Source organism: Phocoena sinus, chromosome 21, assembly GCF_008692025.1.
Source record: "Phocoena sinus isolate mPhoSin1 chromosome 21, mPhoSin1.pri, whole genome shotgun sequence".
In the NCBI taxonomy this organism is placed as follows: Eukaryota; Metazoa; Chordata; class Mammalia; order Artiodactyla; family Phocoenidae; genus Phocoena; species Phocoena sinus.
Window position 1 is genome coordinate 16,591,507 of NC_045783.1, and position 17,558 is coordinate 16,609,064.

Sequence of the window (17,558 nt, forward strand, 5' to 3'; positions counted from 1 at the left end):
ATTCTGAGGGTTGTCTTTTGGTCTTGATTATGGTTTCCTTTGCTGTGCAAAAGCTTTGAAGTTTCATTAGGTCCCATTTGTTTATTTTTGTTTTTATTTCCATTACTCTAGGAGGTGGGTCAGAAAGGATCTTGCTGTGATTTATGTCATAGAGTGTTCTTCCTATGTTTTCTTCTAAGAGTTTGATAGTTTCTGGCCTTACATTTAGGTCTTTAATCCATTTTGAGCTTATTTTTGTGTATGGTGTTAGGGAGTGATCTAATCTCATACTTTTACATGTACCTGTCCAGTTTTCCCAGCACCATTTATTGAAGAGGCTGTCCTTTCTCCACTGTACATTCCTGCCTCCTTTATCAAAGATAAGGTGTCCATATGTGCGTGGGTTTATCTCTGGGCTTTCTATCCTGTTCCACTGATCTATCTTTCTGTTTTTGTGCCAGTACCATACTGTCTTGATTACTGTTGCTTTGTAATATAGTCTGAAGTCAGGGAGACTGATTCCTCCAGCTCCTTTTTTCGTTCTCAAGATTGCTTTGGCTATTCGGGGTCTTTTGTGTTTCCATACAAATTGCGAAATTTTTTGTTCTAGTTCTGTGAAAAATGCCAGTGGTAGTTTGATAGGGATTGCATTGAATCTGTAGATTGCTTTGGGTAGTAGAGTCATTTTCACAATGTTGATTCTTCCCATCCAAGAACATGGTATATCTCTCCATCTATTTGTATCATTTTTAATTTCTTTCATCAGTGTCTTATAATTTTCTGCATACAGGTCTTTCGTATCCTTAGGTAGGTTTATTCCTAGATATTTTATTCTTTTTGTTGCAATGGTAAATGGGAGTGTTTTCTTGATTTCACTTTCAGATTTTTCATCATTAGTATATAGGAATGCCAGAGATTTCTGTGCATTAATTTTGTATCCTGCTACTTTACCAAATTCATTGATTAGCTCTAGTAGTTTTCTGGTAGCATCTTTAGGATTCTCTAGGTATAGTATCATGTCATCTGCAAACAGTGACAGCTTTACTTCTTCTTTTCCGATGTGGATTCCTTTTATTTCCTTTTCTTCTCTGATTGCTGTGGCTAAAACTTCCAAAACTATGTTGAATAAGAGTGGTGAGAGTGGGCAACCTTGTCTTGTTCCTGATCTTAGTGGAAATGCCTTCAGTTTTTCACCATTGAGGATGATGTTTGCTGTGGGCTTGTCATATATGGCTTTTATTATGTTTAGGAAAGTTCCCTCTATGCCTACTTTCTGGAGGGTTTTTATCATAAATGGGTGTTGAATTTTGTCGAAAGCTTTCTCTGCATCTATTGAGATGATCATATGGTTTTTCTCCTTCAATTTGTTAATATGGTTTATCACATTGATAGATTTGCGTATATTGAAGAATCCTTGCATTCCTGGAATAAACCCCACTTGATCATGGTGTATGATCCTTTTAATGTGCTGCTGGATTCTGTTTGCTAGTATTTTGTTGAGGATTTTTGCATCTATGTTCATCAGTGATATTGGCCTGTAGTTTTCTTTCTTTGTGACATCCTTGTCTGGTTTTGGTATCAAGGTGATGGTGGCCTCGTAGAAGGAATTTGGGAGTGTTCCTCCCTCTGCTATATTTTGGAAGAGTTCGAGAAGGATAGGTGTTAGCTCTTCTCTAAACGTTTGATAGAATTCGTCTGTGAAGCCATCTGGTCCTGGGCTTTTGTTTGTTGGAAGGTTTTTAATCACAGTTTCAATTTCAGTGCTTGTGATTGGTCTGTTCATATTTTCTATTTCTTCCTGATTCAGTCTTGGCAGGTTGTGCCTTTCTAAGAATTTGTCCATTTCTTCCAGGTTGTCCATTTTATTGGCATAGAGTTGCTTGTAGTAATCTCTCATGATTTTTTTTATTTCTGCAGTGTCAGTTGTTACTTCTCCTTTTTCATTTCTAATTCTATTGATTTGAGTCTTCTCCCTTTTTTTCTTGATGAGTCTGGCTAGTGGTTTATCTATTTTGTTTATCTTCTCAAAGAACCAGCTTTTAGTTTTATTGATCTTTGCTATTGTTTCCTTCATTTCTTTTTCATTTATTTCTGATCTGATTTTTATGATTTCTTTCCTTCTGCTAGCTTTGGGGTTTTTTTGTTCTTCTTTCTCTAATTGCTTGAGGTGCAAGGTTAGGTTGTTTATTCGAGATGTTTCCTGCTTCTTAAGGTGGGCTTGTATTGCTATAAACTTCCCCCTTAGAACTGCTTTTGCTGCATCCCATAGGTTTTGGGTCGTTGTGTCTCCATTGTCATTTGTTTCTAGGTATTTTTTTATTTCCTCTTTGATTTCTTCAGTGATCACTTCATTATTAAGTAGTGTATTGTTTAGCCTCCATGTGTTTGTATTTTTTACAGATCTTTTCCTGTAATTGATATCTAGTCTCATGGCATTGTGGTCGGAAAAGATACTTGATACAATTTCAGTTTTCTTAAATTTACCAAGGCTTGATTTGTGACCCAAGATATGATCTATCCTGGAGAATGTTCCATGAGCACTTGAGAAAAATGTGTATTCTGTTGTTTTTGGATGGAGTGTCCTATAAATATCAATTAAGTCCATCTTGTTTAATGTATCATTTAAAGCTTGTGTTTCCTTATTTATTTTCATTTTGGATGATCTGTCCATGGGTGAAAGTGGGGTGTTAAAGTCCCCTACTATGAATGTGTTACTGTTGATCTCCCCTTTTATGGTTGTTAGTATTTGCCTTATGTATTGAGGTGCTCCTATGTTGGGTGCATAAATATTTACAATTGTTATATCTTCTTCTTGGATCGATCCCTTGATCATTATGTAGTGTCCTTCTTTATCCCTTTTAATAGTCCTTATTTTAAAGTCTATTTTGTCTGATATGAGAATTGCTACTCCAGCTTTCTTTTGGTTTCCATTTGCATGGAATATCTTTTTCCATCCCCTTACTTTCAGTCTGTATGTGTCTCTAGTTCTGAAGTGGGTCTCTTGTAGACAGCATATATAAGGGTCTTGTTTTTGTATCCATTCAGCCAATCTGTGTCTTTTGGTGGGAGCATTTAGTCCATTTACATTTAAGGTAATTATTGATATGTATGTTCCTATTTCCATTTTATATACTGTTTTGGGTTCGCTACTATAGGTCATTTCCTTCTCTTGTGTTTCGTGTCTAGAGAAGTTCCTTTAGCATTTGTTGTAAAGCTGGTTTGGTGGTGCTGAACTCTCTCAGCTTTTGCTTGTCTGTAAAGGTTTTAATTTCTCCATCAAATGTGAATGAGATCCTTGCTGGGTAGAGTAGTCTTGGTTTCAGGCTATTCTCCTTCATCACTTTCAGTATGTCCTGCCACTCCCTTCTGGCTTGTAGGGTTTCTGCTGAGAGATCAGCTGTTAACCTTATGGGGATTCCCTTGTGTGTTATTTGTTGTTTTTCCCTTGCTGCTTTTAATATGCTTTCTTTGTATTTAATTTTTGACAGTTTGATTAATATGTGTCTTGGCGTGTTTCTCCTTGTATTTATCCTGTATGGGACCCTCTGTGCTTCCTGGACTTGATTAACTATTTCCTTTCCCATATTAGGGAAGTTTTCAACTATAATCTCTTCAAATATTTTCTCAGTCCCTTTCTTTCTTTCTTCTTCTTCTGGAACCCCTATAATTCGAATGTTGGTGCGTTTCATGTTGTCCCAGAGGTCTCTGAGACTGTCCTCAGTTCTTTTCATTCTTTTTTCTTTATTCTGCTCTGCAGTAGTTATTTCCACTACTTTATCTTCCAGGTCACTTATCCGTTCTTCTGCCTCAGTTATTCTGCTATTGATCCTATCTAGAGTGATTTTAATTTCATTTATTGCGTTGTTCATCGTTGCTTGTTTCATCTTTAGTTCTTGTAGGTCCTTGTTAACTGTTTCTTGCATTTTGTCCATTCTACTTCCAAGATTTCAGATCATCCTTACTATCATTATTCTGAATTCTTTTTCAGGTAGATTGCCTATTTCCTCTTCATTTGTTAGGTCTGGTGGGTTTTTATCTTGCTCCTTCATCTGCTGTGTGTTTTTCTGTCTTCTCATTTTGCTTATCTTACTGTGTTTGGGGTCTCCTTTTTGCAGGCTGCAGGTTCGTAGTTCCCGTTGTTTTTGATGTCTGTCTCCAGTGGCTAAGGTTGTTTCAGTGGGTTGTGTAGGCTTCCTGGTGGAGGGGACTAGTGCCTGTGTTGTGCTGGATGAGGCTGGATCTTGTCTCTCTAGTGGGCAGGTTCACGTCTGGTGGTGTGTTTTGGGGTGTCTGTGGCCTTATTATGATTTTAGGCAGCCTCTCTGCTAATGGGTGGGGTTGTGTTCCTGTTTTGCTAGTTGTTTGGCATAGGTTGTCCAGCACTGTGGCTTGCTGGTCGTTGAGTGAAGCTGGGTGCTGGTGTTAAGATGGAGGTCTCTGGGAGATTTCCGCTGTTTAATATTATGTGGAGCTGGGAGGTCTCTTGTTGACCAGTGACCTGAAGTTGGCTCTCCTACCTCAGAGGCAGAGCCCTGACTCCTGGCTGGAGCACCAAGAGCCTTTCATCCACACGGCTCAGAATAAAAGGGAGAAAAAGTAGAGAGAATTAGTAGAAGTATGAGGAAAGAAAGAAGGAAAGGAGGAAAGGAAGGAAGGAAGAAAGAAGCAAAGAAGGAAAGAAAGGAGGGAGGGAGGGAGGGAGGGAGGAAGGAAGGAAGGAGGGAAAGAAGGAAAAAAAGAAAGAAAGATGATACAGTAAAAATAAAATAAAGTATAATATAGTTATTGAATTAAAAAATATTTAGAAAAAAAAAGGGACGGATAGAACCTTAGGACAAATGTTGGAAGCAAAGCTATACAGAGAAAATCTTACACAGAAGCATACACATACACCTTCACAAAAAGAGGTAAAGGGGGAAAAATCATAAATCCTGCTCCCTGAGACCACCTCCTCAATTTGGGGTGATTCGTTGTCTAAAGGAGGGAGGGAAGGAAGGAAAGAAAGAAAGAACGAAGGTAAAGTATAATAAAGTTATTACAATTAAACTTAATTATTAAGAAAAAGAATTTTTAAAAAAAAAGTCATGGACGGATAGAGCCCTAGGACAAATGGTGGAAGCTAGAGTATACAGACTAGATGTCACACAGGAGCATACACGTACACCTTCACAAAAAGAGGAAAAGGGAAAAAAATCATAGATTTCGCTCCTAAATTCCACCTCTTCAATTTGGGATCATTCCTTGTCTATTCAGGTATTCCACAGATGCAGGGTATATCAAGTTGATTGTGGAGCTTTAATCCGCTGCTTCTGTGGCTGCTGGGAGAGATTTCCCTTTCTCTTCTTTGTTTTCACAGCTCACAGGAGCTCAGCTTTGGATTTGGCCCTGCCTCTGCGTGTAGGTCGCTGGAGGGCGTCTGTTTTTTCGCTCAGACAGGACGGGGTTAAAGGAGCCGCTGATTCGGGGCCTCCGGCTCACTCAGGCCGGGGGTTGGGGGATGGGGGAAGGAGGGGCACTGCGTGCGGGGCCGGCCTGCGGCGGCAGAGGCAGCGTGACGTTGCGGCAGAGGCCGGCGTGACGTTGCACCAGCCTGAGACCCGCCGTGCGTACTCCCGGGGAAGTTGTCCCTGGATCCCGGGAACCTGGCAGTGGCGGGCTGCACAGGCTCCGCGGAAGAAGGGTGTGGAGAGTGACCTATGCTCGCACACAGGCCCCTTGGTGGCGGCAGCAGCAGCCTTAGCGTCTCCCGCCCGTCTCTGGGGTCCGCGGTTTTAGCCGCGGCTCGCGCCCGTCTCTGGGGTTTGCGCTTTCAGCCGCGGCTCGCGCCCGTCTCGGGGGCTCGCGCCCTCAGCCGTGGCTCGCGCCCGTCTCTGGGGTTTGCGCTTTCAGCCGCGGCTCGCGCCCGTCTCGGGGGCTCGCGCCCTCAGCCGCGGCTCACGCCCGTCTCTGGGGTTCGCGCTTTTAGCCGCGGCTCGCGCCCGTCTCTGGAGTTCCTTTAAGCAGTGCTCTTAAACCCCTCTCCTCGCGCACCAGGAAACAAAGAGGGAAGAAAAAGTCTCTTGCCTCTTCGGCCGGTGCAGGCTTTTCCCCGAACTCCCTCCCGGCTAGTCGTGGTGCACTAACCCCTTCAGGCTATGTTCAAGCCGCCAACCCCAGTCCTCTTCCTGAGCTCCGTCCAAAACCAAAACCCGAGCCTCAGCTCGCAGCCCCGCCCGCCCCGGCGGGTGAGCAGACAAGCCTCTCGGGTTGGTGAGTGCTGGTCGGCACCGATCGTCTGTGCAGGAATCTCCCCGCTTCGCCCTCCGCACCCGTCGCTGTGCACTACTCCGCGGTCCCGAAACTCCCCCCTCTGCCTCCCGCAGTCTCCGCCCGCGGAGGGGCTTCCTAGTGTGTGGAAACTTTTCCTCCTTCACAGCTCCCTCCCACTGGTGCAGGTGCCGTCCTTATTCTTTTGTCTCTGTTTTTTCTTTTGCCCTACCCAGTTACGTGGGGAGTTTCTTGCCTTTTGGGAGGTCTGAGGTCTTCTGCCAGCCTTCAGTAGGAGTTCTGTAGGAGTTGTTCCACGTGTGGATGTATTTCTGGTGTATCCGTGGGGAGGAAGGCGATCTCCGCGTCTTACTCTTCCGCCATCTTCCCAGGCAGCGCCTATTCTCTTTCTACTGCAGACCTTTTTTCCTTTGTGCACAGTCTAGTTTTACTTGCTCGTACAGTGCTGCATGCAAAGGCTTTCACCCAGGCTTTCAGACCAGAGTTCTTCAGGTAATGTGGCTGTGCCGACACCTCACACCACGAGCTGAAGCGCCGCGCAAGTCCTGTCTTTACGTTTTGTTTACAGTTTCCTTTGCTGTATGGTACTGTAGTTCAATTCTAGGAATCACATTTTTCATAATCTAACATCTCTGAATTTAGTATGTATCTTTTAAAAATTAGTTTTGACATATAATTCACATACCATAAAAGTCCTCTCCTATCTTAAGATAAGCTTTTTCAGGGTGTTCAGGACAACAGTTCACATACTCCAGCCCAATTCTTAGGACTCTAAAAACAGCTCAGTTGTCCACTCCTCTGCATGGCAAGTGTATCTAAATTATAACTCAAGTTCATACATACATGACAACTTTAACAGGAAGAAGCCAAAATGTTTGGTAGAATGAAAATCAGCAAAAGTCAGATATAAACATCTTTATTTAACTTCTAGTTCTATCACTCAACCAGGTAAAATCTTAATGGGGATAATTATCCCATTATCAGAGCACTATTGTGAAAGGTAGAGCACATAGTACCTGCTCCATAGATACTATTTTTTTCCTTAATCTGATCAGATAGCACTTCTTTGTTAATAGTAAGATTGGATATATGTCAAACTTTATTTTGTTAAAAATATGAATACTTGCTCTTCCTACATTAAAATGTTATAGTGCTGAATAAATGAGGTTTATAAGTGATGGCTCTTCAGATATTAAAAATTATACTATACAAATAAAATACAACCTTTATTACTACATCACAGTTATTACAATCTCAATTTACTAGAAGCCTAAATTTCTTACTAGATACTAAGTTCTTAACAAGGAAAATCAATTTCTAAAATAATGACTTTCATACTAAAATTGGCACATAATTAATACATATTGTATATATAAATTAACATTTAAAAATTATAAAGCAGACAAATCACTTATAACATTCAGCTAAGCATTATTTGAAACTTTTCAAAGACAAGAATTCAGTTTCCTATTCTGAATATGCTGTTATTTTAAATTCTCTCTCTTTCTCTCTCCCATTTTTTTTTAACAATGCGCAATCAGATTTGCACAAACTTTGCCAGGTTTGGGGTTAGAAGAGAGCTATAAATATTTACATTACTTAAATGGTCAGTTCAGTGGCTAAAAAAATTCACTATTTGCTTGCACTACTAGGGTGGTTGAACAGACTGTAAATTAAACCGATGCATACTCAAGGTGCAGCCAGTTTCATCATTCTAGCATGAATTATATGCATCTGCTCTGTTTCTCACATTTGGGATCATGTTAAGTTGGAAACTTTCCATTTTCAGGTCACAGAAATAAAAATTTTATAAATGGACACATTCTAAAGCACTATTTTTTATTATTTGTACTTTGTAAAATTTATATGTGTGTACACACATAAAAGTATTAATGTAAGTCCTTGATCTACAATTATGAATTCTGTGTTTCTTTGGCTGGACTACAGCATCATCCACCATAAGCTTATAACCATTTGGAAGTAAGTTGTGTTTAACTCACTATTACCATCATGAATTTTATTAGCAATTATATATGGAATTCAGGAAACATCCACTTTCACATTTGTAACCTTTTGTGAGTTCCTTAAGTTAATGACTTATTTCTGAAACTCGTAACTCCCTAAACATAAGATGCGCACTCCTATATGTTCAAAAGATAAGAGAGCAATTAGAATAGTCTCGAAAGCAAGACTCTGACTTTATTCCTTGCTCAGCATCTGTTACTGTTTTAAGTGACAACTTAGAAACTGTTTCTACATTACCATCTCTTGGTGCTAGACCTGTCACAGTGTCTCAAATGATTTCACATTAGATCAGAATGATGCATGTCTGAAACCTAGCAATAATTTTCTTCCAGAAGGAGTAGAACTGCTCTGGGTACAAATAGTGTCAAATACTATATGCTATTCCATATGGAAAGGCCAGATCCTAAACAGCAATCCTTACATGCAATTTTGGGGGGAGGACTATGATTTCTCTTGCCTAGAGGGAATAAGAGAAAAACAAAATACAAACTGAATAATGGGTTTTAAAATAATTACATATATCTCTCAGTTATCCATGCAAAGTCACACTCATTGCCAGAAGCAAGGTGAAAACCCCAAAGCAGCTGGGCGCATGAGGTCTGGATGGTGCAGCCTCAATGCAGACAGCTGTGCACTGTCACACTGTCACCCTCCGCCAGTACACCCACACACTAGTTTCTTCATCAAATGAAAGGAGGAGTGTCAGAGGAGGAGATTCGGGTTGGCCCCCCTTTATATCTCTGAGTAGAAATGTTTTCCGCACTGTCAGTCAGCCAAAGAGGATCTAGGTTTGGTTTGATTCATTCATTCCAAAAGTATTTATCGAGTAGCTACCGTATGCTGAACCATGCTCTAGGTGCTGCAGCTATAGCAGTTAAAAGAGAAAATCCTGCCCATCCTGAGCTTACATTATAGATTTCTTCACTAAAGGAGCTAGCAGATTTACCTATGCTTACTACCTCATTCTTCAGCCTATGCTTTTCCCAAACATCCAGTTTTTGTTTTCAAGACTTCTCCAAAGCAGAAAAAAATCACATTATAAAACAAGTTCTTGAAGTACAGAAGACTAAGTATGATGGGCCTTTAAAAAGGAGCTCTCAGATTCTTCTCTTCTTAGTGAGAGGCACAATAGATCCTCTGGTGATGAGAACCAATAAACCAATGTTTTCTTTCATAAACCAAGTTTGAAGCACTGATCAAATGCACATAATCCTCACCCTTCCTATCTGGAGGGCTAAGGAACAACCAAAAGCACTCAGACACTTAGAATGGTAAAGAGGCCCAGTTCTCATCTTACGCATTCTTACGACACACACATATCCACACACAATCACAATGTGAAGTGATGAATACGTTGAGTAGCTTGATTGTGACACTTCTTTCACCATGTATATGTATATCAGAAAATTGTCCACCTTAAATATAAACAATTTTTATTTGTTAATTATACCTCAATAAGCTGGAAAAAATATAAAAATTAAACAAAAAAAGAGTCCTAGTTCATTTAGATGTCTCTGAGACAGAGTGAGTAACAGACGTGTTGACCAAGCACTAGAGAAAATGGCTCAGTAAGGCAGTAAAGCAGGAGCGTAAAAAGGCCAGAAGCACTTTGGCATGGCCCTCACATAAACATGTCAACTTCTGTTTCACCTTTTCAAATACAGAGTAACTATATCAAGGCAGTAGGGGAAAATGAGTAGCTATCTCCTGGTCTTTTAGAAGATGACTCCACTGAAGCCATCCTTGCCCTTTGCTGAAAAGAACCTTATGCAGGCTTTTGCCTCCGGGAAAAGTCATGTACTTTCCCACGTGGTGATAGAGCACATTTTCATTCTTCAACTCTTACTTTCTTGTATAAGGTGAGGAAATTAGTTACCTGGAATGTTCTGTCTATCCAAAGTCTGTCCAAATGACCCCCAGGTCACTTAGGGGCATTCAGATAAATGTCACCAAAACTCCCCAAATGCTGCTGGCTATATATCAACTATTTAAAAATAAAACCGAGCCTATTTTTTAAATTAATATTGAAATGAAGGTACCTTCAATGCTTGACTTTGTCTTATAAAAACTGAGTAAACTTTTTCCTAACAAATCACAAAACTACACATACTCAGATAAGTTAAATATTTTAAGAATAAAATTATATAGCTAAAATAGTTTTATAAATATGTATTTGATTCATATTAGATTCTCCATATCAATAAGGCCAAATGATATGAATGTAAGGGAGGGCACTGCATTGGATGGCTTTCAAAACTTCACTGAATAATATTCAAAGAGTTTTGATATAATACAAATTTCTTGGAGTAAATATTATACAATTCTATCAGTGATAACAATAAGATTTATTACAATCATTTATACTATTAATAAAATGGTACATTGGTATAATGGCAAATCATACTTTCATGATCTATGTTTTATTATGGGGACTTTTATTTATTTACTCAATAAATATTTTTTCATCCAGTTACAATACTACGACCTGATCACGATGCTACTCAAAGGGAATACAGATATGACCAGGAAATAGTCATCTCTTTTAAAAAACATGTAGTCAAGGAAAAATGTGTTGTATAAGCAATTAAATATTTAATCACAATATTAAAATAAGTTATACAATAAGTTAAATAAAGGAATCACATAGGAAAAGCATTTAATTGAGCCTCATGGAATCTGAAAATTCTCTCTTTAGGAAGAAATTGTTAAGCAAAAACATGAAACGTAGTAAGATGGTAGTCAGGTAAAATATACGAAAAAAGTATGTTCTAAGCAGAAAGAAGGAAGGTGAAAAGGCCCAGAATTTGGCACATTTGAGGAACTGACAGAAACACAATGTGCCACAGAACTGAGCAGAAAGGATAGAGATGCAACTTGATTAGAAATGAGGCTGAAGAGCAAGAAGAACCCAAATCATGAAAGAATTTTAACACTGTGAGAGTAAGAAGTTTTTGAAAGATTACAAAGGAGTAACAACAAGTTTATGTTTATCAAAGACAGTTCTGGCTACAATGGGAAACAAGAATTGGACGACAAGATAAAAGTAGAAAATTAATTATGACGTTGTTGTATAACACAGAAAAGACAATGGTGACATGAACTAAAGAATTTACAATGTGAATGAAGTGAAATTCGAAGGAAACAGTGAATTTGCTGAATGTAGCTTTTGAAGGTGGAGGAGTTATGAGTGAGATCATGAGAACGACTGACGCTTTAAAGTTCAACATGCCCCAAAGAAAGTCATAATTCTCATTCTCAATCTTACTCAACCTCAAGTGATGTCTGTAAATGCTACTACCAACCAGTCAGTTGGACAAGCCAGAAGCCAGAAAGTAAGCCTTGCCACCTTCCTCTCCCTAAGTATTCAAGCCTCCTCCTATCTCCTGATTGGTCCCCATTCATTTTCTTCCATTTCCAGTCCACTGTTCTTAGCTATGCAGAAGAACAGGAGCCTGAAGAGAAACTTAACAGAAAGTGTTTGGGAAAAGAAAACTGGGAGAGCTTCCAAGGGAACTACAAAAGAGAAAGCTTCAAGGAGTAAAGCCAGTTGGATGCAAAGTATCTGTTGGATTAAGGTATTATGTAAGATGTTGCTAGTGTGACGAGCAGATTTTCACTGGAATAATGAATGGAAGTCAGACTGTCCTGAGCTGAGGAGCGAATTAAAAAAATAAAACAAAACAAAAAACAGCAGTGATGTGAAGAGTGAAAAAATAATTCTTCCTAGTAGCCTAACAGAGATAGTACAGTCCGTGACAGGAGACCTGCCGTCAGTGAAGGTTTTGATTTTTGTTTGGTTTTTGTGTGGGGGAATGCGAAGGCCTTGAGCATGTTTAAATGCTGCTACAGAAGATCCATAGGAAAGATGAAGAAACAAGTGAGAAAATAATTTAAGAAGATAGATTTAAGAGGAGGTAGAATTGGGCCAACAGAGGAGAATACCACTTGGATGTAACAGAAAAGAAGAAAGGATTTTTTAATCCTTTGCATTTTTAAGCTGTAAATGTCATTTATTTTTCTAGAATTTAGAGAATTTATAATATTCATCAAAATAGTTCTTTCTCTTGTTACTGATTTAACAGAAATGCTTATGTAATATTAAACATGATAGTGGCTTTAACACTGATTAGAGGTATTGATATTGATATGACATATTTATTCATAGTCCCACCATCTTACTTTACATTGTTCTTATTATCAATGTTTTCTTTGATTAAAAGTATTTCACTATGTTGTTTGTAACTTCATTGCTTGTGTTTTCTTTTTGATAAGTGCAGCTTGTATTTAATTTTTATCCTAATGACTATATAATGAAATTAAATCTTTATATATCCTTTTTTTTAACATCTTTATTGGAGTATAATTGCTTTACAATGTTGTGTTAGTTTCTTCTGGATAACAAAGTGAATCAGCTAGACATATACATATATCTCCATATCCTCTCCCTCTTGCGTCTCCCTCCCACCCTCCCTATCCCACGCCTCTAGGTGTTCACAAAGCACCGAGCTGATCTCCCTGTGCTATGCTGCTGCTTCCCACCATCTATTTTACATTTGATAGCGTATATATGTCAATGCCACTCTCTCTCACTTGGTCCCAGCTTACCCTTCCCCCTCCCCGTGTCCTCAAGACCATTCTCTATGTCTGTGTCTTTATTCCTGTCCTGCCCCTAGGTTCATAAGAACCTTTTTTTTTTTAGATCCCATATATATATGTTAGCATATGGCATTTGTTTTTCTCTTTCTGACTTACTTCATTCTATATGACAGACTCTAGGTCCATCACCTCACTACAAATAACTCAGTTTTGTTTCTTTTTATGGCTGAGTAATATTCCATTGTATATATGTGTCACATCTTCTTTACTCATTCATCTGTCGATGGACACTTAGGTTGATCCCATGTCCTGGCTATTGTAAATAGAGCTGCAATGAATATTGTGGTACATGACTCTTTTTTGACTTATGGTTTTCTCAGGGTATATGCCCAGTAGTGGGATTGCTGGGTCATATGGTAGTTCTATTTTTAGTTTTTTAAGGAACCTCCATACTGTTCTCCATAGTGGCTGTATCAATTTACTTTCCCATCAACAGTGCAAGAGTGTTCCCTTTTCTCCACACCCTCTCCAGTATTTATTGTTTCTAGATTTTTTGATGATGACCATTCTGACTGGTGTGAGGTGATACCTCGTAGTTTTGATCTGCATTTCTCTAATGATTAGTGATGTTGAGCATCCTTTCATGTGTTTGTTGGCAATCTATATCCCTAACACCATACACAAAAATAAACTCAAAATGGATTAAAGACCTAAATGTAAGGCCAGAAACGATCAAACTCTTAGAGGAAAACATAGGCAGAACACTCTATGACATAAATCACAGCAAGATCCTTTTTGACCCACCTCCTAGAGTAATGGAAATAAAAATAAACAAATGGGACCTAATGAAACTTAAAAGCTTTTGCACAGCAAAGGAAACCATAAACAAGACGAAAAGACAACCCTCAGAATTGGAGAAAATATTTGCAAATGAAGCAACTGACAAAGGATTAATCTCCAAAATCTTTATATATCTTGATCTATCAACTTGATACTGTATCTACTGAGTTCCCACAATGAAACATGAGGAAATTTGAACACACAGATATCCACTCAAATTCCATTGCCCTCCACTACCTCTCATGTTTGTTTGTTATAGTATTGTTCCTTTTCATTCTAGATTGTAACTTTATATATGCTAGTGATAAATATAGTATGATTATATTGATCAAAATATGAATGCATTTTTATTAGCTTATATTTAAAAGTTTTAGGTTTACCAAAAAAACTGTGCAAAAATTAAAAGTTCCAGTACTCCTCATTGCTCCCACCCCCACTCTATTATTAACATCTTTCATTAGTGTGGAATATTTGTTATAATTGATGAATAAATATTGATACATTGTTATTAACTAAGGTCTATAATTTACATGGATTCATTCTTTGTGTTGTACAGTTTTATGGATTTTGACAAATGTAAATTGTTACGTATCCACTATTACAGTATCATATAGAATAGTTTCACTGCCCTAAAAATCCTGTGTTCCACCTATTCATTCCCGTTTTCCTTTTTCTGAACTCAGAGCAACCACCAATCCATTCGCTGTTTCTAGCTTTGCCTTTTCCAGAATTTCATATGGTGTGTGGCCTCATAACACTGGCTTCTCTCACTTAACAATATGCAGCTAAGGTTCTTCCACATCTTTTTTGTGCCTTGATAGCTCATTTCTTCTTATCACTGAACAGTATTCCATTATATGGACGTGCCACAGTTTGCTTACCCATTCATCTATTGAAGGGCATCTTAGTTGCTTCCCATTTTTGCCAATTATAAATAAATCTGCTGTAAGTATTCATGTGTGGGATTTTGTGTGAACATAAGTTTTCAACTCATTTGGGTAAATACTAGCTAGCACACAATATCTAAACAAAAAGTAAACATATAATGGGTAGTGTGGTGATAATTACCATGGAAAATAAGAAGAGCAAAGGACATAAGCAGTGCTATGTAACATAGGACAGTGAGGCAAAGCCTCTGATAAGGTAACATTTGAGAGACATACAGGAAGTGAAGGAAGTGAGGAAGTCAATGGACATCTATGGGAAGAGCATTTTGGGCAGACAGAATAGCAACTATAGGAGCCCTAGGGACAATAATGCTTGTTACTTAAGAATGGAGGAGATCAGAGGAAATGAGGAGGGAGCGATGGGGAATCAGACCAGACAGGTGGTGGCAAATGAAGGTCTAGGTAGGACTTGGGTAGATTTGGGGACTTATTCTGAGACAGTAATCCTGATGGACCTGTAGAAACAGGAAACGACTGCAATTATTCATGTAAAGAGGAATGGTGACTTAGATCATATTTGTATTGGTGGAATGGATGAAAATGGAACAAGTATTGGTTATATTTTGAAGGCATAGGCAATTTGTGATCAATTGCCTGAAGCGAGAGAGAAGAGCTGTTGACGTCACCAAGTGGTTTTGTTGTTTTTGTTTGCAGTGAGGAGAGAAAAATCATATTAGACGTTTCCCCCTTTGACTCTGTCATCGATAGACACAAATTTAAACCACAAAATAGCTAGAGCCTACCCTCCTTCCACACACAGATTGCCAGGGAGCATCAGTTTGAATCTTTCACCACCTAATTCCCTTGCCCTCAATTCTCTATCCTTCTCAGTAAAAGGAGAAGTCACTTGAATCCTGGTCTAACCTCTTTTATTCTTCTATGACATTGATCATTTAAGAAGTTAACAGAGACTTAGAGCTGACTCAGCTGACACTGCTCTTATTTACATTTGAAGCAAACGGTGCCCTGGACACAATAAACCACTTCTACAGCGTGGCCCCCCTAAAAGAAATGATATAACTTGAATTTGAATATACTTCTCCTACCTTGTATATACTCGTCTTTATCTGAAATAATCTCTCTTCAACTCTTCTTTGAAAATACACAAAGAGTTAGTGTGACCTAAAGACTCTTTGGCTATAATTTTGCCTTGAGCTGACATTTTATATTAACTTATGTTCCTTTACTTTGAAACTTTAAAATCTCACTTAAAAATAATGTTTGGGGCTTCCCTGGTGGCACAGTGGTTGAGAGTCCACCTGCCGATGCAGGGAACACGGGTTCGTACCCCTGTCCAGGAAGATCCCACATGCCACGGAGCGGCTAGGCCCGTGAGCCATGGTCGCTGAGCCTGCGCGTCCGGAGCCTGTGCTTCGTTCGCAATGGGAGAGGCCACAACAGTGAGAGGCCCGAGTACCGCAAAAAAAAAAAAAAAATAATAATAATATTTGCCCTTAATCATTCAAATCCAAATTTCTGAACTAAAACTATCTCTACTTGTGCACTCTCAATTCTTATTTTTTTTCTTCCCCTTCTATAGCAAAATTACTGCCTATACCCACTATCTCCAATTCCTCTCTATTTTCCCTTCATCAATATCTAATCATATTTTCCTCCAATCACTGCACCAAATAACTTCATTTTGCAGTCATTGTTGACCTCTGGTTTGCAAAATCTAGTGACCAGTTCTCAGTCGTCATCTTCCTTGACCCATTAGCAGTATTTGTTAGAGTTGATCACTTTCACCTCCTCAAAACACTCGCTCATGAGGCTTCTGAGAAAGTGCCCTGTCTTGATTCTCTATCTACCTAACTGGTTGTGTATACTCAGTATCCTTACCTGGTTAATCCACTTCTAAATGTTGGAGTTTCCTAGAAGTTAGTTCTTAGTAATCTTCTCTATCTGTACTCACTCGAGGGTCTAGATGAACTCAACCCGATTCATGACATTAAATAACAACCACATACTGATGATTTCAAAAATTGTATCTGTGCCCCAGACTTCACTCCTGGATTCTAAATTTGTCTGAACAACTCCATTTGGAAGCTAAGAGACATCTCAAATCTTTCATGTCTGAAACCCAGCTTCTGATTTTACATCTTCAGATTTGCTCTGCTTACAGTCTTCCCCACATCAGTTAACAGCAACCTCATTCTTTCAGTTGTCTAAAGAAAAATGGGCTATTTTTCACTCTCATAGCCACACCCAAACTATCAGCTAACTATATCAGTCATACTTCAATAAATCCGGAATCGGACCACTTCCTCACTTCCATCATTACTACCCGAGTGTATGTGTGCTAACACTTTCATCTTGGATTACTGCAACATCCATTCTGTTTTCCCTGCTTTAGCTCTGTGCCCTGCACAACGGTCAGAATGATGATTTTAAATAATAGAAAAGACATTACTCCTATGGTCAGAAGCTTTCCATTGGCTTTCCCTATCACTCAGAGTAAGCCAGTGTCCTTACCATGGACTCCAAGGCTTTACTGATCACACGCACCCCCTCCTCGGTTCTAATCTTAGGTGCTCTCACCCCCTCCTACTCACTCTGCTCCAGCCACATTGACCCCCTTTTACTGGTCCTAAAAATGGCAAGCAGGGTCCTTCCCCAGGGCCTTTTGGGGATATCCTTTTCCCAGATAATTTACTTGGTTTATTTCCTTATTTATTTTATGCTCAATATCATCCTATCAGGGTGACAACTGTATATAAAATCTTGACAACTCAGTATAAAATAGCATAATTCTCCATCATCCAAGCCAAGCACCCCTCTATTTCTCTTTACTTGCTTTATTTTTCCCCATATACCCAACACAATCTAATATACCCTATTTTACTCTGTTTCATGTTTATTATCTGCCTTTCCCACTAGAAAGTGAACTCCATGAGGACAGGGACT